Source organism: Gopherus flavomarginatus, chromosome 8 (assembly GCF_025201925.1).
Source record: "Gopherus flavomarginatus isolate rGopFla2 chromosome 8, rGopFla2.mat.asm, whole genome shotgun sequence".
In the NCBI taxonomy this organism is placed as follows: domain Eukaryota; kingdom Metazoa; phylum Chordata; order Testudines; family Testudinidae; genus Gopherus; species Gopherus flavomarginatus.
In genome coordinates, this window is record NC_066624.1 from 99,670,422 (window position 1) to 99,693,858 (window position 23,437).

The following is a 23,437-nucleotide window of genomic DNA, read 5'->3' on the forward strand; positions in this document are numbered from 1 at the left end:
TTATTTGTCAAAATAATGCAGTATAATTACACCAGTTTCAATAACTATTCAGCATGTCCTAAAGTCATGAAAGTTAAGTTACAAACCCTTGGTAACTAATACCTTGCATTCCACTTATTATCCTGGATCTTCATTTTAATTATATTACAGAACACCAAACTGGGGTGGGGGGCGCGGGAGGGAGTAAAACGTCATTTTAAATTAGTCAGACTTTCACTCATAAAAGTCTCATTGTCCTGGACCTGGATTCTTTGGGAAGTGCTTCCTTCTGATTGTCCTAACGCTTTATTGACTTCTTGGTAAATGTTTTATTTGTCCTTAAAGTCTTTTTTTTTTTTTTAAACGAGTAAGTAAAATAAATCCTGAGCTGTAATCTAACCCCATTGTGCCACTTTGGCACAGGAAAAAAAGTGAGAAAGCACATAGATCTTCCTAGTTGATTCCCTTACTGTCATTAATAAGGTTTATATCACTCTGGCAATGCAGAGGCCTTAAAACTTTTACAGATTTTATGCTCCTGGGGGAGTTGACTGAGAATGGGAACAGTTAACTAACAATAGGAACATTAACAATGTTACTGCGCAGGCAGGCTGCTACATTTCTGCCTCAGAGAATCAGATCAATTAACAAGCAGGAAGGCTGCTATATTTCTGCATCAGGGAAAGAGCCTTCCTTGTGCATAATAACAAGACCTACCCCTCCAAGCCATCGGGGAGCCGCAGTAGCAAGCAAGAGAAAGAGAGAGACTCTCTTGCTTGTTGGCAGGCACACGCCCACCCCCATTCCCTGATGGTGATCAGCATCTCCCCCACAGGCATGCATGCCCAGACCCTCTCCCCCCGCAGTGATTTGCGTCTCTGAGGCTGCTCCAGGCACGCTGGAACAGACTCACTGCCTGTGCTGCCAGGGAAGAGGCATGTGTTCCCCTGCAAATTTCTTTTGTATTTTTCTGTGCAGGGGGCACAGAAATATGCAGGCCATATGAATTTTGTGTCCCCAGAGGGGTGCAGAATTTTGTCAGGAGTAAAAGTTACAAATTACAATGTTTTACACAGATATCCATGCATACATTCATAACTATAACCTGTATATATATCTCCTAATAACCCTCAAGTGCAGGACATTACAAGCTTTTATAAAAGACCTTGTTTGGCATTTTTATATACAATAACATTGTCTACAACCAGTTGATTCAACTGCTTATTTTGGGGAGTTCAGACCCACTATTCTCCCATTGGTGTGTCTGATTGTCAAACTCACCTCCCAGATCTACTCTCTTTATGGCAGCACAGTTGATGCTGTGCTAAATAAACAACAAGAGGCATTCAATGAATATAAATTCCCACTTGAAATAATGAGTGAGAAAACAGCAACTTCACAGAACAGTGACACTTGGCAGGAGCCCATTACCTGAAGCCACCTATGATGAAGTGGAATATAAAGAAACTTACTTCAGAAAAGCTTCTGTTTGCTTTCACCTAACCCTAAAGGTAATAAGATGATAAACCTTTAACTTGCTCTAACTCTGATTATGCACAGGAGAAATAATGGAAGTTGGTCTAATAAAAGATTACTTCACCCATCTTGTCTTTGTAAGAATAAAACATATTACCCAGAGAGTCAGGAGAGTAAGTAGATAGAGAAATTTTCATAAGAGGTCCTATCACTTCTGCCCAGACCTCTTCCACTGCAACTGACCCCCTAAATACTGGCCCGTGTGCTGTGATCCTGTAAGATCTCGCAAGCTTGGGCTTCAGTATAGCTCGAATGGGAGACCTCAAAGATGCAGCAGGAATTATTCAAGCTTTGTCTGCACCGGAAAAAGTTATACTGATTGTTTTCCTTCAGTTGATTGAAATTTACCTTGCATTCATGCACAAAAGTGCATCAACTGATTGTTGTGAAGGCAGTAATTAGCTTGATTCACCCCTGCTATCTATAGGACTACACCCTCAGGCCAGCTCAGTTTTGTGCCAGCAGGAAGAAACATAGCAGTACACTCACTGCACTGTCAGCTATGACAGCTGTTCTCCTTGAGAGCTCTCAGAGCTGCCAATCCTTCAGACTACAAATGTCCTTTGTCCTCCCACCCCGATAGTCTCTTCTCTGTCCTCTACAGTATAGCTTCTCATGGCAGGAGGCATTGTTGAAAGGGCATGGTGTGTGTTAGCGGGGGTAGAGGGAGGGAGAGTAAGAGAGCTGTTATTCTTGGTAATCAGAGATGACAGTCCACACTTGAATCAGTGGAAGCAGTGGCCAGTTGTGGGGGACAGAAACTGGTGGTTCTCCTCCAAACTACCCATAAAATAAGTTTCATCTGTGTATCTCAGATGCCTCCACAATAAGAGTATACAAAAGTGAAAAATATTATCATGCAGCTCTCTGAGCTCCATATTCCCAAAATTGATTATCTGTGCTCAGAGTCAGGATAACCCCACATGGCTTATTTTTCCGGTGTGCCATTTCCAGTTTATCTCACATCTGTCAGTTGACTTTATATGTAAATAAATACCAGTTTGTTAGCTTACAATGCTTAATTTACCTCTCAGCAGAGACAGGTGAATAACCATTTCTTGTCTGGCAGAAAACTTGGTTTGTCAACTATACCTTGATATAGACTTTAGAACATATTTTCAGTATATATACATAACTCGCTACATAGTATCTGCACATACTTCTCACAATGATAGTAATGACCACTGTGACCCCAGCTTTCATTTATAACCTCACATGACATTCTTTGGCGAACCAGAATGTACATACCTGAATCACAACATTCCTGAAACTCTCTTGCCAGTTGTCATTTAAGGAGTACCTGGGCTTACACAGAGAGCTTGACAGTTTGTCTCTCTCACCAACAGAAATTGGTCCAATAAAAGCTATTACCTCACCCACCTTGTCTCTCAACATAAGTAATAGTCAGCCAATGCTCTTTAGTGTGTCTTGATCATTAAGTATAGTTCTTAAATTTTCTATAGCAATAATGAAGCTTAACAGTTAACTTGTCATGGAGTAAATGCTTCACTGATTTCAAGACATGATGAAACGAGATACTTAGAAATCTTTTGGCACTGATGAATGTAGTAGCTTAAAAAGGTGTGCACATCACAAGTGTACCTGCCACATGTCTCATTTGTTCTTCGTTATGTGACATTTAGGAAGATCAGATTAGCATCTCTTGTCTTTTCTGTTTTGTGTAGCCTTCAGTGGAAATGAAGAAAAGTCTGTTTTTGGCAAGCACGGTACATTGCAAACATAGGGAGCAGTTGGCTTTTCTCAGAGGCCAACTTTATAGCTTTTAATGATGGAAAAGATGTTCCAGTGCTTTGAGTTTAATATCTGGATTAAATCTCATTATGGGTTGAGTTTGATGGGTATTAAAGCACCCTCCCTTGTAAGGAAATAACCTCTACCTAGGTAAAGGGATTCTGTGAACATGCTCTTGAGTTTTTGATGAGACTACTTCTTCCCCTGCGGGGGCCACTTCTGGGGGCAGGTCAGACCCACGTCCAGGAACTTCCCCTGACTGCTCTGAAGGCAGCACCACTGCCAGCAGCGGTGCAGAAATAAGGATGGCATGGTATGGTATTGCCACTTTTACTTTTGCGCTGCTGCTGACTGCAGCACTGCCTTCAGAACTGGGTGGCCAGCCACCATCCACCATTCTTCAGCTGCCAAGCTCTGATGGCAGCGTAGAAGTAAAGGTGGCAATGCAACCCCTCCTACAATAACCTTGTGACCCCCCCCCCACATCCCCTTTTTGGATTGGGACCCCCAGTACGAGAAATGATGGCCTCCCCCTGTGAAATCTGAAAGCTGTAGGGTAAAAGTACTCAAGACCAGATTTCACCGTCTGTGTCATGTTTTGCATGACCATGAATTTGGTAGGGCCCTAGTAATAAGTAATGCTTTTTAGAAGTTTGCATTTCAAGTTTTGAGCTAAAAGGCCAGGGACTATTCTCAGAAGGCCAAATGAACCAATGAGACTGTAAGGGTTAGTCTACACAAGAAGAATGGCTGGAATTACTATTGTAGAATAACTATTCCAGAATAGCTCCTCATGTGGATACTCTTATTCTGGAATAGCTATTGTTCTTTAAATTTACACCCTACTTTATTCTGGAATAACTTCCCAGTGTAGATAAGCACTAAGATAAGAAGTTAAACTGTAATACTTTTATTGTAAACTGTACATAAATAAATGGGTAAGTAGAACATTATTAATAGTAGTAGTTTGCTTTAAAAAATATACAAAGATGATTTGTGTGTGTATTGAACCATTGCAAATCTTTTACTAGATTTTAGGTATTTGTACTGTTCAAGGGTTATATAGTCTTTAACAAATGGAAAATTCATAATTTATCATAAAATAGCATTCACTTAACCTCTGTAAACAGTACTTATGCAATGACAACACGTTATTTGCACTCTGTGCCTCTCTTGGTATGGAGCCTGGAATTACATGCCCTGTGTTTCCCACAAGAGGTACATGCTCCATCATGGTAATTAGAGTCTGTGGGTGAAATCCTGACCCTCGTAAAGTCATTTGGAGTTTTGCCATTGACTTCATTAGGTCTGGAACTTCACCTTATGGTTTTCTTATGATGCTGCATCATTCCTAACTGCAAACATTAGTAGAATGCTGCAGCAAGACTTTCAATCCAAAAAGCCATTGTAATCTTTTATTCCACCTAACAAAAACACTGTTTAAAGTAGCAACCTGTTACTCAGAGAGTAGACAGACCATACGGTATGTGGGCACTCCCCACCTTTGTTAATAGTAATGACTAAACACTAGAGTCATTTCAGAAGGTAAAATCCATATGATCATTCTATCATCCGTTGATGGTGTGTTTCCTTTCCGGAAAATTTTTCAAAATGTGAGGCATGCTTCATGGGAGCACAGAAGAATCCCTAGTAGATCTAGAGAGACTTCTGTAGAGTTCCTAGCTGTTAAATTTATGAAGAAAACATTCCAAACATGAAGTAAGTGTAAATGATAAAGAGGTATCTGCCTGAGTTTGCAGGAAGTCTGAGTAACTCTGAGGTGTGAACTGCCCAGTTCATTTCAGTAGGTGCCAACTCAGATGCCAGAGATACTTTCAATTTCATGGTTGTAAGTATTTCACTGTTCATTAAAACATGTAAGAAAGAAGAGAAAGCATCATAAAGATTTACACTAATGTGTCCTACAGTGGAGGTGAAGTGAAGGACTAGAAAGAAGGGAGATGTTAAAGACCCACACATCTTAATTTATACAGCAGGAAGCAGGGCTGCAAGGGTGCAACTGTGATTATTTTCTGAAGAGGGCCTCAGTTTCCAAAAGTTTAGGAAACGTGTCTTCCCATATGGAAGATACATTCACTTCTTCAGAATTGTTATAACATGCTGCCACAGAGCCAGTTAGAACAAAGTTTCACTGACTTCGTGCAGATTGAGTTTAAAATAAATATATATATCCCACGTGTCCAACACATTCTCTGAGTATAAAAAGGCAGCACCCTTGTAAGTGTTGTGGTTGAGTTTAAGTAGCATAGTCCCTAGTGAAGGAACAGAACTATGATACCCCATTCTACTAAGAAATGGTCAGTTTTCTTCTACAGCATGTCAGCTTTGAAATAAAATCTGTGTTCACGACTCATAATGTGCATGAGAAGGAGAATAGAAATGCTGTAGAAATAGACCCAGATAGGTGCATTGCTAAACATTCTCCCTTTGTCTGAATTTTGTAGTTACTGCAAGTGTCAAGCAGTCAAATTAGAAAATTATTTACACTCTTAATTTGAGACAATTTACACCCAGTCTAGCTGCAATTATGATTTATATCTGACCTACTGGGTTGTAAAATGTATTCAAAATATATTAGTAACTAAATGAACATTAGTAGAAAAAATTCATGAAAAATTCTCAGGGTGGAAAAGAAGATGATAAAAGGAAATTCACAATAAAGACTAAGACATATGCGCTCTCCTGTTTAGTCTGCAGTACCTAAACTTGAGAGGAAGTTAACATTCAGGAAGTCTTTAAGGTCTTGGGTATCCTGTTCTACTTCTATACTTGTCCATTGTACAGATGGCTGCATTTATATAACATACTGGTGCATATTTGTTAGGACAGTATCCAAAGCCTCCAATCAGGCTTGGGGCCCTTTTGTGTTGATGCTGTCCAAACACAGAAAAGATGAGGTCCCTGCCCTGAAGGTCTTACAATCTGAGGAATATTTAGATATATTTCACCTCCATTTCCCTTCTTTTCTTGCTTTTAGTCACGATTTTAATATTCTTTTAGTGGATGTGAGTCGTTTATGTATGTCTCACATGATGAGTCAAAGGAAGGGGAGAGAGAAAGATGTGTTAAACATCTCAGGTAAAATTCCTTTATATTAGGATTCTTCTGAGATGCAGGATTATCTACCTCAAAGAATCCCTAATGTAATAAATTTCTCTCACGGAGCTAAGTAAAATTGAACACCCAGGATCAAATTCTGCTTTGTCTCACTGGTATTCATCTTTAGTAGCTCCAGTGACTTCAGTATTGTAACTTAGGGCTTGTCTACACTTACTGGGGGATTGACGTGTGGCGATTGATGCATCAGCAGTCGATTTAGCAGGTCTAGTGAAGACTGCTAAATCGACTGCAGATCACTCTCCCATTGACTCCTGTACTCCACCTGAACAAGAAGTGCAAGGGAAGTTGACAGGTGAGTGTCTCCCGACGACATAGCATAGTGTGGACCCCACGATAAGTAGATCTAAGTAAGTTGACTTCAGCTACATTATTCATGTAGCTGAATTTGCATAACTTAGATCGATCTCCCCCCGTAGTGTAGACAAAGCCTTAGCATACTGGTATAACAGAGTGTAACTAAGAATAGAGTCTAACCCACAGTCTGCTGTAATATAATGAAAGATGGTTTCTGTGCATCTACAGTAGCCACATTTGAAAGATAATATCCTGTCCATTTCAAAACAAATAGTTATTCAAAATACTTGCTGGCTCCAGATCAGAGTGAGTGGCAAATGTGTGTCTATTTTAGTTAGTTCTAGCTTCACTCTGCAGAGGTTAGTATGCTAGAAATCTACTTAGCTTTCTGAATGAGCTTGACTTTATGGACTATGGAGCACCATAATTTCAGTCAACGATTATGAACTTGGCATGCTAAATAAGATTCAATTACAAGGATAATAGAACTATCAGTTGCTATCACATTAGGAAAATGACTAACAGTACTAAGAATGGTAGATGAAAATTCACATGTGTATGTGATGAGTCATTGATGCTATCAAATGTAAGTGAAATAAAAGACTGTAGTAAGTCTGTTGTAACGTATTTCTGTGGTTATTAATTCATGTGTGGCCATTATATACCAGGTTATTGTTGACCTAATTGACCTGTTACCTCTAAAGGTAATAGTGTTGATGTGTAATATACTTAGATTGTGTAAGACTTTTGACTTGGTACAGCATGACTTATCAATTAAAAACTATATATGATATAAAATTGGACACATTAAATGGATTAAAAACTGGCCAACTGATAGGTCTCAAAATATAACAGGGAATCATCATAGAGTCAGTGTGTTTCAAGTGAGGTCCTGCAGCGATCTGTTCTTGACCTTGCGTTATTTAATATTTTTAACAATGACTTAGAAGAAAATATAAAATCATTGATAAACTTTACAGATGATGCAAAAATTGAGAGAGTGGCAAATAATGAAGAAGACAGATCATTGATACAAAGTGGTCTTGATCACTTGGTCAGCTGGGTTCAAGCAAACAATATGTGGTTTAATATGGGCAATGTAAATCTATACTTCTAGGAACAAAGAATGTAGGCCATACTTATGGGATGGGCAACCCTGTTTTAGGGGGCTATCACTCTGAAAAAGATTGGGGGTCCTGGTGGATAATCAGCTGAACATGAGCTCCCAGTAAAACGCTGTGGCCCAAAGGGCTAATGCAATCCTTGGATGCACAAATGTGGGGGGGGAGTCCTTGAGTAGGAGAACAGGGATTATTTTCCCTCTGGAATACTAGGTCCAGTGTTGATGTCTACAGTTAAAGAAGGATGTTGATAAATTGGAGGGTGTTTAAAGAAGAGCCATGAGAATAATTAAAGGATTAGAAAGCATGCAGTGATAGACTCAAGTAGGTCAATCTTGAGTGGGATAAGTAGGTTAGGTTAACAAAGGGAAGGTTAAGGAGTGACTTGTTCACAGTCGGTAAGTACCTATATGGGGAACAAATCTTTGATAATGGGCTTTTCAGGCCAGCAGAGAAAGGTATAACAAGATCCAGTGACTTGGAAGTTGAAGTGCTAGACAAATTTAGATTGGAAATAAGGCATAACATTTTAACAGTGAGGGTAATTAACCATTGGAGTAATTTACCATAAGTTGTGGTGGATTCTCCATCAGTGACCATTTTAAAAATCAAGACTGGATTTTTATTTTTTTTAAGGTAGGCTGTAGTTCAAAGGGAATTGTTTTGGGAAAGTTCTATGGCCTACATTATTTAGGAAATCAGAGTAGGTGATCACAGTGGTCCCTTCTGACCTTGGAATCTATGAAGCTATGCCTAAATATTATCTTATTTCTCTTCATATCTGTAATGCTACTTTTTACCAGCAAGTTGGAATCAGCATTTAATCCATCACTAGCATGCAGTGGCCTGGTCTCCATTTTCTGCCTACTACTTACTTACACAAAGCCTCCCCCCACATTGACTTCAGTTGGAGGTTTGCTTGCATAGAGAATGTAGAATAGGACTTTGTCATTAAAGTAGATTGGCTAGTAGTACATGAAAGAGAGAGCCTCACTGTCTCTTTGTCTTTTTAATTTAATGGTTCTGAAACAGGGAAATAAAAAGTAAAATAAATATGTTGGCTAATTCTCAGAATAGGGAATTTCCAGTTCCTGTCTCAGTGTGAGCACAGAGAGTGGGCTGTATGCAAACCCACATACTCACTATGGCGATTTCGAAGAGCATAAATGATTATGCAGGGCCTAAGCACCAGGGGCAGTGTAAGAAAACAATTGCAACCTTTCCTCTGTCAGGCAGCCAGTAAAAGCACTATCTGGCAGAGCAGTGTAGCAGAGGCAGTTGGATGATGCCTTGACTCGGTGCATCTCTGCCTGTAGGACTCTTATAAAGCACCAAACATAAACCAGAGCTCTCCCAAATGGTGTAAACTGCATGGAAGGATGTTGGTACGGCTGGCTGTTACTCCACAGGGGAAATTCTTCCCTGGGATGCAGAGGCCTCCTAGTGCAAGTTTTTATAGTTTACGTACGTCTTCCACCCAATGAGTCCAAGTCATTAGAAGAGTGGCACATAGCCATAAATATGGGTTACAATCTTGTCAGGTGCTACTGCATATGAAAGGCTGACCCAAAGAATGCAAGTTAGAGCCAAATCTTTTGCCAATGTGGATTTACTCTGTAGATCCTATCAACATGGATCTCCTGCCAATCATTTCGTTTGTAAAATACAGTTAATGACTAAGCAGAAGAAAGGAAATCTTTTCTCCTGTTTCTCTTTTTATCTTTCTTTCTTTTTTGATTTGTCTTTGTCTTTGTACTCTGAAGGGAGAAGCACTTGATTATATTACCTATTGGGTTTCCGGGAAGCGGGCAGGCAGAAGCCCACCCACTGCTAACCGATTCCCCCTCCCGCCCCCCCTGCCAGCCTAAGGGAAGGATCTACAGGACCTCAGAACCCATCTGATTTTGGGGGACAACTTGATTATATTAGCTGGATAGAAGGATATGATTGTAAATATGTGCCTATTTTCATAGGAGACATTACTTGTTTATATGGATCAGTTTAAAAAAATGCTTTTTAGAAAAACCAGTGAGGGGGGTTGTTTTTGAGAACTCTTGAAAACTGTAATTCTGTGCACTAGCTCTTTCATTTAGGTTGCATGGAAGAAAACATTTGTTTAGGTTACTGAATTGCTGTGCCAGTGCTAACAGAATTAGAAGTAGTGCTAGACTCATTGGGGTCAGATAAGAACTATTTTCTCCAATAACAGTATATAACACTGATGAAACCAGCATAAATTAAGTTCAAAAAAATGTATTTACAGTTAATCTGCTGTTGACTTCAGTGATTTCTCAAGGTTTTAAAAAATTTGGCACCACTCAGACAGTAAACTTTGACAAAACAGCCAAAACAAAAGAATATTTATATACTGTGTTCACTTCTGCTCTTAAATCTCTGGCATTTTCCAGACAGTTGGTCAACTCAGTGCTGAGGATGATATGTGTGCATGTGCATATACACATCATGTATACATGAATTCTGTCTAGGTATTGATTGATTATGGGTCATACTGGCTGGGGAGAGGGCTATGACAAGGGTGCCACAGGATATACTGATGCAACACATTTCCCAGCTCGTGGAGCGCCTATGGAGCCCAGGCTGCAAATTTAAATCTGCTCTATCTTTCTGAAACTCTTGCTAGGAAAGTGTTTAAAATAACACCTGCCCTCAGACCTCTGATGCATCAGCCCCCCACTGTTTCAGGAGAGACAAAATGACATTTTCTCGCATCAGTGGGGAGACGTTCAGCTGGAGACTGGAAGTGGGTAAATCTCCAGACCAGCCGTGGCCGGAAATAGGCAGGATTTAGATGTTTGTCATGATGCAGGGGTGTGAGTGAGGAAGGACTTCATGCTGATGGAAGTCTAGAGGTGGGGGCCTGTCAGCACTTTGACTTCAGTGGAGCAGCACCCATTTTGATCAGCTGAAAATCTGGCCTCTGTTTTTCCAGTTTAAGCCCTGCAAGAACTTGATGTTCTCTTACTCCTCCGGTGAATTGTATTCCTATTTTGCAGCTTCTGCTTTCCTAGGTGCCACCTCCCAGTGTGTGGAACTGCTGGTGGGAAAAGAAAATCACATAAACAGATGAGGTTTGATGTGTTCTGTAAACAGTTTTTTTTTTTTAATAGCTCCTCTATTCTAAGTGGGAGGCGGGGGTGGTAATTGTGCAGAAAACAGGGACATTTTTACTGTTGTGATAATCCTGCTTTATTAAGCCATTAACCGCTGTTGATTCATGAAATGCATGAACCTTGGTTTTAAATTAGGCAGTTGCCGGTGTTGTGGAGAAAAAAGCCTCAGGTTGCCAGGTTAAATTTCTCTTCAGCCCATTGATATTGCGGATCACCATAATTTGCAGCAAGACAGTAAAGCATCAGGCTTCTGTTTATGCCATTGTACTTTGTTCAAGAGTGCTCTCTTGTTTAGTGCTGTGCATTGGATTTTTCTTCCAAATTAAGTTGTTGGGATGTTAAAATGTGTTTCCAAAATCTAAGCAAAACCCAAAAAGGAACCAGCTGATTAAACTGAGTTGAGGACTTGTGAATGAAGACAGAATGAGGCACATTCATAATCCTCTGTTTGATTGGAAGGGCTTGAAGTGGGGGTAATAAAATAGCCGTGACATACATACCATTTCCCAGAAAGATCTTTATTGAGGAGAAAAGAGTATTGATGAGAAAATCAGAATCATGATCTCTCCCAAACAATTTTTTCTAGGACACCCTGTTCTCTTTCTTCATCTGTGTAAATAAATAAATGATTTCTGTGTTTGACAGAATGTCAGGGAGAATCATTCAAGCTGCTAAGGTAAGAAGGTGGGGGAAATTTCTGTGGAATGTCTCCTTCATTAGACAAAGTCACTTTTTGTTTTCAGGTTTTGGTACTTATTGAGTGGGAGGGCATATTACCTCAAGTTAAAATGTTGTCTTAATACTACTGGTCCACTCTTGCATGGTGTGATCTTCCCACAGTAAACACAGTGCTGGTTACAGAGCTGTTGAACAAAATGCCAGCAAAGTTGACCCCCGCCTCACATCAGAAAGCAAAGCCTGACTTTAATCTTCACAGCTTGCAGCCTTCAAAGGTCTCAGGCTGAGGGGGGAATAAGCCTCATGGAAACAGTGCTATCTCAAACCTCAGAGATAGCTCAGTGGTTTGAGCATTGGCCTGCTGAACCCAGGGTTGTGAGCTCAATCCCTGAGGAGGACACTTAGGAATCTGGGGCAAAAATGAGTACTTGATGCTGCTAGTGAAGGCGGGGGGCTGGACTTGATGACCTTTTGAGGTCCCTTCCAGTTCTAGGAGATAGGTATATCTCCTATTATTATTATTATAATTTGGGGATTCACATAGATGGTCCATCCAGCTGAATGTTTGAGCTGTTTTTTCTTCTATAATTTTAAACCTGTGTCTGTTTTTCAAGGGTGGGTTACAGCACTTACATTCTTTCAACCAATTTATAACCCACATGGGGCAGTGTTCATAACAAGCCAATCTGAGTTAATGTCCAAGTCTTTCAGAGAAACAGGCTTCACTAACATCCAAAAGAACTTACTTTTCCCTTGCATTTCCTTCAACTGCTAATTTTGTTGATCTAACAAGCAACCCAGTTTGTCCAATAAGATGAAGAGCCCACCTTGGCTGAGACTTCTCTCTACCTTTATCCCTGCCTCAGCAAACAGGTTTGGTGGGGTTTTGGGGAACCAGTGAAAACAAACTTGTAGTTCTCCTGGGCAAGTGCATGTACTCATGCAAGGGAAACTGGTTAAAATCAGTCTCTGGATTGTGCATTCAGTGCTCATATGAGTTTCCTGTCTCTCATGACGAAGTCATCAGATAGCATAAATTTTTTAGATATCTCTTTTCTTTATTAATTATGTTTTCAGAAGCCAATTTACATTTTAATCGCTTTTGTTTAAATGAGAAATGTTCATACAAAAGGAAGAGTTGGGGTATTTGTTGGCACCTGCTGCTGATGATGATCAGCTTATGTTGGTGTTCATAATATACCCTGGAGTCATCCACGAAGGGAGATTCAGTGCTCAGAGCTGCTCTTCGTCCAAGGACAGGCAGATAAATGGGTAGAGATTAGAAGAAGGGGAAGAACAGAGAAGACATTTTAATATCCAAATCACACTCATTCTCACTAAGGATTCTTTAAGAGGGTCTCAAATGCAGACAAGATGGGGGCCTGGCAGAGGGGCTCGGGAGAAGAAGGCATGGAAGGGATTGTGCAAGAAGTAGAGAAATGAACATACAACAAGAGTTGGAATGACAGGATTAAAGGGGACCAGGCAACGTGAAGTTCATCAAGGAGGCAAGCTGAGAGGGGTAGAGTTTTATATAGAGCTCAAGAAGCTGAATATTATTTAAAACTTGCTATAGATTTTAAAAGCATTCACTAGCAACAGTCAGAATGAAAACCAGTTCATCTTATCTTTAATAATCATTAACTGGCAATACAGCACAGGAACATACAATCAGTGGTGTCTGACAGAACAGTGTGTGCTTTGTAGGTGCATAGAATAGCTTGATGCATGATGTAGTATGATTCCAAACATGTGCAATCCAGTGCAATCCTTACCTAGGGAATACTCCCATAGGCGTTCCCCTAGGAGTCCTGCTTGAGTAGTGACTGCAGAACGTGTCTCACAGATATTAAAAGCTTCAGTGCCAAATGGAAAATACACTGCTTTTAAATGTAATGAAGATCACTTCTCAAGGAATACAAAGTGCCTACTGCAGGCTTTAATAGAATTCTACATGATTATCAAAAAGTCAGCTGTGTTTTGAAGTTTAAATGTTTGTAATCAAGATGAAATGTTTTCATTTCTTAAATCACAATATGCATCTTCCGACATAATTAAGATCCATTATTGTTATTGCAGACTCTAACTTCAGTTGAATCTGATTGACTTAATAAAGCAGCCTGTTTTCTTCCAAGTCATCTTAGAAGGGATGGCAACATTTTAAAGGTTTAGATCGGCTACCATTACAGTGTTGTGTATTGCTGAGGATACAGGTTCTTCCTGGAATGCATTTTGCTTTCACTGACAGATATTTCTTGAAATAAAGAAAAGGGGATGAGGGAGAGAATAATTTGAATAATTATGCCTATTTCCAAATGTCAGAGAGAGCTGAATAAGAATCAGTCTAGGAAATTAAGAACAGAAATTTATGGAGCGAATCCAGAAACTCCAACTCAAAACTTAACTGGCGATATTCCCATAGTCCTCTGTGGAAAGTTGCAGGTTGTTCTTCTTCGAGTGCTTGCTCATATCCATTCCAGTTAGGTGTGCGCGCGCTGCGTGCACGTTCGTCGGAGATTTTTACCCTAGCAACACTCGGTGGGCTGGCAGGGCGCCCCCTGGAGTGGCGCCGCTGTGGTGCCGGATATATACCCCTGCCGGCCCCTCCGCTCCTCAGTTCCTTCTTACCGCCCATATCGGTCATTGGAACAGTGGAGCGCAGCGTAGCTGATCTCCGCCTCCCTAGCGATTCGCTCGTTTCTATTGTAATTGTGAATATAGTTCGATTTCTTCAAGTATAGTTAGTGTTTAGTTATTAGTTCTGTAGTAGTTATTGTAGATAGTTAGGAGGGATCGGGGGTTAGCCCCTTCCCCTTGCCTGGTACCAGGGCCCATGCCCGGTTCACCGGGCTTCAAACCGTGCTCGGCCTGTCATAGGCCGATGCCCACAGGAGACCCTCACGACTCCTGTTTTAAGTGCTTGGGTGAATCTCATCTTATGGACAAGTGCCGCATCTGTAAGGCATTCAAGGCCCAGACTAAAAAAGAGCGGGACATTCGCCTAAAACAACTTCTGATGGAGGCAGCGTTGACTCCCCAGTCTCTGGCACCGCCAGCAGCACCGGCAACAAGTGCCTCTTCGGCACCGGAGCGCACGCCAACAGTGAAGGCTCCTCGACATCAACCATCACTGGCCCAAGCTCCTACCTGGCACCGTTCGCTCTAACCACGGAGCAAGAAGCACAAACCTCCTGCAGCTGCTATATCTACACCGTAGTCTGAGCGCTTAGCCAAGTCGGACCGCCCAGCGCCATCAACTGCCGCAGCACCAACGTCCTCCGCACCATTGATTCCGGCCTCGCAAGAGCCGTCGAGTCCGGTGCTTACCAGCTCCCCGGCACGCACCGTGTTTGAGCTTATCGTGCCCTCCACTCTGGAGACGTTCTCCACGGCACGGGACTTGATTGCCTTGACGGAGCCTGAGCTGCCTCAACCCCCGGCGCCGCCGGTGCGGGTTCCTCAGTCAATAGGCAAGCTGGCCCTCATGAGACCTTCTTCACCCAGTACCACTGAATGCTGCTGGTCCTGATCCAGGTCCCACAGGCACTCCCGGTCCTGTCATCGATCCCGGTCCCACAGCTGCTCGCAGTCCCAGTACCGTTCCCCATCGAGGTACCGGTCGTACTCGCAGCACCGTATGAGGTCCCAGTCGCCGTCCAGATACTATCGGCACCGCTCCAGATCTCGGCACCACTCGCGGCACCGTATCTCTCGCAGCCGATCTCGGCACAGCGATTCCAGGCACCGATCTACCTCCCGGCACTGCACTGGTCGCAGGTCCCAGTCCCACTCCCGGCACCGGCACGACTCTCGGTACCGTTCTCCGGCACCGCATAGGGACGGTTTGAGTGGACACAGAGACCCACATCAAATGGTCTCCACCCCCTCATGGCCGTCTCATCATCCATCAATCTCCTCCCATGCAGACACTGCATCATATGGGGATTCGGATAACAACCAGGGACCTCATCAGTGGCCCTTTTGGACACCTTGGGCCTACCACCAAACCCAAGGTGATCTGCATATACCATCGCGCTCCGAACCTTCTGAACATCGGGCACCAGAGACCACAGTGAGCACACCTCCCCCGGCGGGTACGGAGGAATCTCCAGCCCACGTACAAGACCCACAAGATCCGCCGCCTCGGGACATCCCCCAAGACCAGGAGTCAATCCAAGACCTGCTTGTCCCCGGGGTTTCATCGTCTTCTTCCCCGGATGAAGCAGTGGCTGGGACGTCTACATCTGGACCGCCCCCAATCGACCTCAGGTCACACCAGGACCTTCTGCTCCGCGACGCCCTCGATATCAACTTGCCTGTAGAGGAAGTTCCTGAGGTGGACGACCCAGTTGTCAGTATACTGTCGGCGGAGGCCCCAACCAGGGTGGCCCTCTCCTTCATCCACTCGATCCAGGCTAGAGCGGATACCATCTGGCAGTCCCCGGCATCCGTACCGCCCACAGCCAGAGGGCTTGAACGTAAAAACATGGTACCCTCCAAAGGGTACGAGTACCTGTATATACACCCCCCTCCTTGTTCATTGGTTGTACAGTCCGTCAATGAACAGGAGCGCCATGGCCAGTAAGCCCCTGCTCCAAAATCAAGGGAGGCCAGGCGAATGGATTTGTTGGGGAGAAAGATCTATTCCACAGGAGGCCTCCAACTCAGGGTGGCGAACCAGCAAGCCCTCCTGAGTAGGTACAGCTACAACACCTGGGAGGCAGTAGGGAAGTTTGCAGAGCTCGTCCCGCAGGACTCCCGCCAGGAATTCACAGCTCTCCTGGAGGAAGGGAAGAAAGTTGCGCGGACCTCCCTCCAGGCCTCGCTGGACGCCGCCGATTCGGCAGCTAGAACCATCACCTCTGGAATTGCCATGCGACATCTATCATGGCTGCAAGCGTCAGGCCTGCCACCTGAACTTCAGTACACTATACAGGACCTACCTTTTGATGGCCAGGGCCTCTTCTCCCAGAAGACGGACCCTCGGCTACAGAGTCTGAAGGACAATCGCGTAATTATGCGTTCTCTGGGAATGCGTACGCCGCAGACGCAAAGACGATCTTTCTGGTCGCAACCTCAGTGCCCCTACCCCCCCCCCGCCTCGGCCAAGGCAAGACTTCACCAGAAGGCGAGGTTGTACTTCTCGCAGACGACAGTCTGGACCTCAGAGGGGTAACAATTCCGGTCCCACCAAGCCACCGGCGGGACCAAAGCCAAACTTTTGAGGGTGCACCTGAGAGCACTGTAGCAATGACCTCCCAGGATCCTTTACAGTTCGCCAACCACCTTGCCGCATTCCTCGCCGCGTGGTCCCAGCTAACTTCAGACCGTTGGGTCCTCCACACGGTGGAGTGTGGCTACCATCTTCAGTTTGTTTCAACCCCACCTTCCCACCCTCCCTCCTCGTCCCTCTTCAGGGACCCCTCTCACGAGCAACTCCTTCTGCAGGAGGTTTTGAGGCTCCTTGCGATGGGAGCTATAGAGGAGGTTCCGGAGAAATTAAGGGGCAAGGGGTTCTATTCCAGATATTTCCTAATTCCCAAGGCAAAAGGGGGCCTCCGGCCTATCCTGGACCTGCGAGGACTGAACAAATCCATGAGAAAGTTCAAGTTCTGCATGGTATCCCTGGGATCCATCATCCCTTCCCTGGATCCCGGAGATTGGTACGCTGCACTCAACATGAGGGACGCATATTTCCACGTCGCGATTTACCCTCCGCACAGATGGTACCTACGCTTTGTGGTGAATCGTCAACATTACCAATTTCCAGTCCTTCCCTTTGGCGTCTCCTTGGCCCCTTGGGTATTCACGAAATGTATGGCGGTAGTCGCCGCCTCCCTCCGCCGTCATCAAATACGTGTCTTCCCATACCTCTACGACTGGCTTATTCGAGGGACCTCCGAGGTTCAGGTCACCGCTCATGTAAATGTCATCAAGGCCCTATTCACCTGTCTAGGCCTGATAATCAATCTGGACAAATCCATTCTGCTACCTACGCAGAGGATAGAATTCATAGGGGCCATGTTGGACTCCAATCTTGCAACGGCCAGCTTGCCCCCACCGCGGTTTCAGGCTATAGTCTCCCTTATACAACGACTACAAAGCTTCCCAACAACCTCTGTCCACACCTGCCTCGGCCTCCTCGGTCACATGGCTGCGTGCACCTTCGTTACGAAGCACGCGAGAATGTGCATGCGTCCTCTTGAGACTTGGCTCGCCTCAGTCTATCGTCCACGCAGGGATGCCATAGACATGATAATCACTGTTCCAAGTGTTCTGGGCTCCCTCGACTGGTGGCTGACGCCCTCCCTGGTGTGTGCTGGTCGTCCGTTCCATCCGTCGCAGCCCTCTGTGTCCCTGACAACAGACGCTTCCTCTCTCGGCTGGGGCACTCACTTAGGGCACCTTCGCACCCAAGGCCTTTGGTCCTTTCAGGAGCTGGCGCTTCACATCAATGTCCGCGAACTGAGAGCTGTCCGACTGGCTTGCCAGACCTTCCAGCATCACCTACAGGGCCGCTGTGTTGCAGTATTCACAGACAACACAACGGCCATGTATTACATAAACAAGCAGGGAGGGACGTGATCTTCCCCCCTTTGTCAAGAGGCGATGCGACTGTGGGACTTCTGCATAGCTAACTTGATAGACCTGGTAGCCTCCTTTCTCCCGGGAGTCCGGAACTCTCTCGCGGATCACCTGAGCAGGTCCTTCCTGTCCCACAAGTGGTCCATCCGTCCGAACAGCCTCCTTTCCGGATTCCGGAAGTGGGGCTTTCCCCAGATAGACCTCTTTGCCTCCCGAGAGAACAGGAAATGCCAGGTGTTCTGCTCCCTGCAGGGTCACTCCCCAGGCTCTCTCTCGGACGTGTTCCTAATTCCCTGGGAAGGTCGTCTACTTTATGCCTTTCCACCCTTTCCCCTAGTCCACAGAGTCCTGCTCAAGCTCCGCAGGGACAGGGCCCAGCTAATCCTGATTGCTCCGGCGTGGCCGAGGCAGCACTGGTACACCATGCTGCTCGACCTATCTCTAGCGGACCCGATACCTCTGCCACTCTTCCCGGACTTCATAACACAGGACTTCGGCAGACTTCACCAGCCGGACCTGCAGTCCCTCCAGCTGACAGCATGGCTGCTGTCTGGTTAAACCAATCCGAATTGCTCTGTTCCACCCCGGTGCAACGGGTCCTACTGGGAAGCAGAAAGCCTTCCACACGGGTGACATATCTCGCCAAGTGGAAGCGCTTCTCCTATTGGTGCGCCCAGCATAACTTTATTCCCGAAGGCATATCGGTCCCCATTATCTTGGACTACTTATGGTACCTCAAGGAGAAGGGCCTGGCGCTCTCTTCGATAAGGGTGCATCTGGCCGCGATTTCCACCTTCCATCCTGGGGAATCTGGCAGTTCGACCTTCTCTGACCCTATAGTTTCCAGATTCCTTAAGGGCTTGGAGCGGCCCTACCCTCAGGTTAAGCGCCTTTCCCCTACCTGGGATCTAAACCTTGTATTAGCTAGGCTAACAGGCCCTCCCTTTGAGCCGTTAGCCACATGCTCGCTGCTGTGCCTATCCTGGAAGACAGCCTTCCTCGTTGCTATCACCTTGGCCAGATGAGTATCGGAGCTTCGTGCTTTGATGGTAGATCCCCCGTATACGATATTCCAAAAGGACAAGGTACAGCTGCGACCGCACCCGGCTTTCCTTCCCAAGGTGGTCTCTGCCTTCCACATTAATCAAGACATTTTTCTACCAGTCTTCTTCCCGAAGCCACACGCATCGCGCCGGGAACAACAGCTACATACCCTGGATGTCCCCCGGGCCCTTGCCTTTTACATCCAGAGGACCAAACCTTTCAGAAACTCGCCTCAGCTATTTGTAGCAGTCACGGAGCGCATGAAAGGCATGCCTATCTCTTCCCGGAGACTCTCATCCTGGGTGACGTCCTGTATCCGGACATGCTACGACTTGGCCCGCGTTCCGACTCGCCATCTCACCGCCCACTCTACTCGGGCTCAAGCCTTGTCTGCCACTTTCCTGGCCCACTTTCCCATCCAGGAAATATGTCGTGCAGCTACCTGGTCTTCCGTCCATACTTTTGCATCCCACTATGCACTGGTCCAGCAGTCTAGAGACGATGCCGCCGTTGCCTCAGCGATCTTACATTCCGCAACGTCTCGCTCCGACCCCACCGCCTAGGTAAGTCTTGGGAATCACCTAACTGGAATGGATATGAGCAAGCACTCGAAGAAGAAAAGACGGTTACTCACCTTTGTAACTGTTGTTCTTCGAGATGTGTTGCTCATATCCATTCCACACCTGCCCTCCTTCCCCATTGTCGGAGTAGCTGACAAGAAGGAACTGAGGAGCGGAGGGGCCGGCAAGGGTATATGTCCGGCACCATAGCGGCGCCATTCCAGGGGGCGCCCTGCCAGCCCACCGAGTGTTGCTAGGGTAAAAATCTCCGATGAACGTGCACGCACACACCTAACTGGAATGGATATGAGCAACACATCCTGAAGAACAACAGTTACAAAGGTGAGTAACCGTCTTTTAATCTCAGTAAATTTGCCTGAGTTTTTGCCTAAATTTTTAAACAATCAGTTTGTTCAAACCTTGAGGATAATGATGTGATAATTAATAGCCAACATGGATTTGTGAAGAACAAATCATGCCAAACCAATCTAATTTCCTTCCTAAACAGGATAACTGGCATAGTTTATAAGGAACTGACTTGATACATCAGGACTTTAATAAGGCTTTTGGCAGAGTTCTACATGCCATTTTCATAAGCAAATATGGTATAGATGAAATTACTATAAGGTGGGTACATAACTGGTTGAAAGACCATTCTTCATTTGGATGCAAACAAATTTAAGCATATTCACTGTGCCCATTGCTCTGTGCATTCACCATTCGCTGTCAGTGTTAGGTGACCTAAGTCACAGGTATTCTTTCTGCTTCCTGGATGGCTGACTGAAACACTTTTAAACTGCAGGAGGACCTGACGCGCGCTATGAAAACTAGGGCAAATACACCTTTGCAAGGGTATTTTCAACATCTTCTCTTTTCACAAACAAAAATTGTGCATGCAAATGCTGAGGGCCTCTGCCCTCCTGGGGAGGGAGGGATTAAAGTGTAGCATGGGTAAGCTAGTCTTCAGTAAAGCGTAGTAGTTCCCCAGTCAAACGGAGTTGTCCTGCTGACTTAAATTTAAGCACAAACATAAGTGCTTTACTGGCTTACTTCTTAATGCCACTACAAAACCTTCACTTTTAGATTCATTGCCTTTGTGTAATTCACAATCTGATTTTTCAAATAATCTAGCTTGCCTTGGGGGTGATGCAAGGCCATCCTGTGGCATGGGCATCTCCAGAAGGCATTGTGCTCCAGCAAGCACAACACCTACCTGCAACTCCCCAGCCTGGAGGAGAGTACATTCTATGTCATCCCTTTGGTTGGTTCAATCTGCTTCCCTTGGTACACCCAACTACTTCTCCTCATCACTGCAATGGCAGCAGCTGGCTGGGTCTCTGCCTCCATCTTGCCATCCACATGTCCCGGATTGGTGGGAGGGAAGAATCCTCTCACTTCCCTGAGTGCTGAAACTACTTTTGAGCTAGTCTTTAGGTTGGCATGTGCAGGGTGAGGAGAATGCTGCTTATGTGTGTACACACACACACACACACACAGATTAGGGCTATATTTGTGGCCTGTTACGCTATATCCATTTTGAGCATTTAATATAAAACCACCTCCAAAAAGACTTACCCTGTAATAACAGGCTCTTTCCTGGCCATTTGAAACTTTCCATTGATGCTTACATTACTATCAGAAGTGTGGGATAGCAAAGACAATTCGACCTGAAAACATCAGTGTCTAAAGTTGAATAGAACTACACTTCCTCTTCAGAAATTTCATATTAAATCAGAAGGTGGCTGAAAGAGAAGTATTTAATCTGATCTCTCCTAAACTCTTCATAACTTTCGAGGATAGATCTAGAATTTACAATCAAAGTGATGGGTCATTAAATCTTTATGGGAGTATTAAACCTAATTAGTCCTCAAAGTACATTTCAGCAATTTTGACCTCGCTAAACATTTCATTTTATTACGGATGATTCTTGATCTCTGTTTGTGCTTTGTACTTCTATGGAATTGTACCATAATTTAACATGAATTGGTTTCTGTCCCCTAAGAGCTAATGGCACAACCCCTTTTGTTGTGAAATCCCTAAATTGATTATTCTCTAAAGATTTTTAAAAGCCTAAAGGGCCAGGATTTATTATTCAGAGTAGAACTCTAGATTTTGGGGAGGGAAAGTCAAAAGGAATCATTTTGTCTTTTTCCCAGTTGTTCCAAATCATCTAAAATAGTTAGGATATTTCAATGCATGTATTAAACCATCAGAAGACCACGTGATTCACAGTGGTGAATTTTATAGTCCTCATAAATCCAGGGTCCATGCAAAAAGTAACCAGTGTGTTCTCCTACTGAGAATTAAGGATCATTTGCTGCAAGAGACTGAGTGTGTCCTGTGATGTGCTGTGTACCTTCAGTTCCCATTCTGCTCAGTCCCTTATAGGGACAGACCCTTACAGAGTGCATAAAGAACTAGAAATCACTGTCTGATGTATGACTATTCTTGACATGTTCTCTAGTGGAGACAGCAATGTAAATTGGAATTCAGGTTCTCTCTGCTTGGCAACTTGTACTTTATGTAGGGTATTGTATTATACAGGTGGGTTTTCTTTCTTTGTGTTTGGCCCAGCCAGAACCAGTGTTTTGGAAGTCAGTGCCTTTTAGAGTTCTTTCTTCCCCCAAGCTCCTCTCTACATCTAAAACAATCTTCCTGATCTCATTTACTAGACAGCCTCTCTCGTTCCCACAAATCACTCTTTAAAACCTACCTCTTCAAGCTTCCCCCCCTCGATATTGATCATCTTGCGACATGCTCTCTTTTGAGCTGTTGCCTTGTATGTTTGTCCTGTTATATTTCAATTTGTAAACTCTTCAAGACAGAAATGTGTCCGGTCTATGATCAGTTCTGCAAATCCTGGCATGTTGATTTAAATGGAGTTACTCTGAGTTTAAACTAATGTAAATGAGAGCAGGACCTAGCCTTGGGGGTGGGAGTGGGGGGGCTACTTGTATGAGTAAGAACTAGTCAAATGAGCTAGAGTTTGCAGGCTTGGGCCCTGTGTTTGTGAAGTGCTGTAAATTACCAGCACTACATCAGTATACAGCATTACAAACACCTCGGGAATGGAGGTTGTTCGTAACCCTGAAATTTTCATAACTCTGAACAAAACGTTATAGTTGTTCTTTCAAAAGTTTATAACTAAACATTGACTTGATACAGCTTTGAAACTTTACTATGCAGAAGAAAAATGCTGCTTTCCTTTTATTTTTTTTAGTAGTTTACGTTTAACACAGTACTATACTGTATTTGCTTTTTTTGTTGTTGTCGGGGGTTTTTTGTCTCTGGTGATGCCTGATTGTATACCTCTGGTTCTAAATATTGTCAGTTAGTAACTCTGGTGTTCTTAATTCTGAGGTTCTACTATAGTGTAATGAAGGTGTATGGTAAAGTAAACTTAATCCATTTTGATTAAGTCGCTAGTAGGCAACATATAGATAGATGTTTTCCAGATATCATTATTTTGCAATATAGAGGATTATTTGCAGAAGATACATTAAACTGTTGGTTTTCCTAATATCTAATAATAGATTTATTATATATGATTGTTTATGTACTAATCTTTGTAATTATATTTGGTAATTTCCATGATATGAGCTACAGTTCTTCAGAG

General features: G+C 44.1%; 2 protein-coding genes across 3 annotated transcripts in view; one reads left to right on the plus strand and one right to left on the minus strand.

Annotated features, from left to right (window-relative positions):
- The window catches only part of NCEH1 (neutral cholesterol ester hydrolase 1), an 824,131-nt gene that overhangs the window by 601,326 nt on the left and 199,368 nt on the right, over positions 1–23,437 (minus strand). The gene's annotated exons all lie outside the window — the stretch shown is intronic.
- The window catches only part of FNDC3B (fibronectin type III domain containing 3B), a 337,214-nt gene that overhangs the window by 286,911 nt on the left and 26,866 nt on the right, over positions 1–23,437 (plus strand). The window lies entirely within an intron of this gene.